The sequence below is a fragment of the Myotis davidii genome, unplaced genomic scaffold (genome assembly GCF_000327345.1).
Source record: "Myotis davidii unplaced genomic scaffold, ASM32734v1 scaffold1439, whole genome shotgun sequence".
NCBI classification, from domain to species: domain Eukaryota; kingdom Metazoa; phylum Chordata; class Mammalia; order Chiroptera; family Vespertilionidae; genus Myotis; species Myotis davidii.
In genome coordinates, this window is record NW_006292342.1 from 1,382,810 (window position 1) to 1,383,460 (window position 651).

The window sequence follows — 651 nt, forward strand, 5'->3', positions numbered from 1 at the left end:
GGCCCTGCGGGGGGGGAGGCAGGGGCCCTCTGGCCCCGCTGCCGCTTGGGGGCGGGGGCGGGAACCCCTCGGGGTTTCTGTATCGGAAACACTTTCTTGCTGTGTGACCTTGGGCAGGTGCCTACCTTATCTGGGCGTCAGCATTTTCATCTGTAAGAATTGGCTGTGTATAGCAAACATTCCAAAAATGCAAGCTATTGATATTATCGCCTGAATTAACATTTCCCGGTCTGGGTAGGAGCAAAATAAAATCGTCATAGTGACTCGCTCTTGAGTGTTTGCACCATGCGAGGCAGTGCCGCCAGACAGTGTGTATGGAATGACTCTGTATTGGTCAAATGGCATATATTCTGCAGTGTGAGGTTTTGTGATCTCGCTTTTTGTAAAAAATGTACTGTTTACATCTGTATGTTCGGCATTTTATAAGGAGTGTGCAGTTCTTTTAATAATGTGGCAAGTAATTCTAGAACAAACCATAAAAGCTATTTGCTTGGGCTGAGCTTAAACGGGGGTAAACACCCCACAAAGGTACATGCCTGGGGAGGGGTGATACCTACCTGATTGCTCCTGCCAGCCCCAGATTAGCCCATTAAACACTCCATTCCCTGGAGCACGGTGATTGGTTCAGGGCGGGCATGTGATCCAAATGCA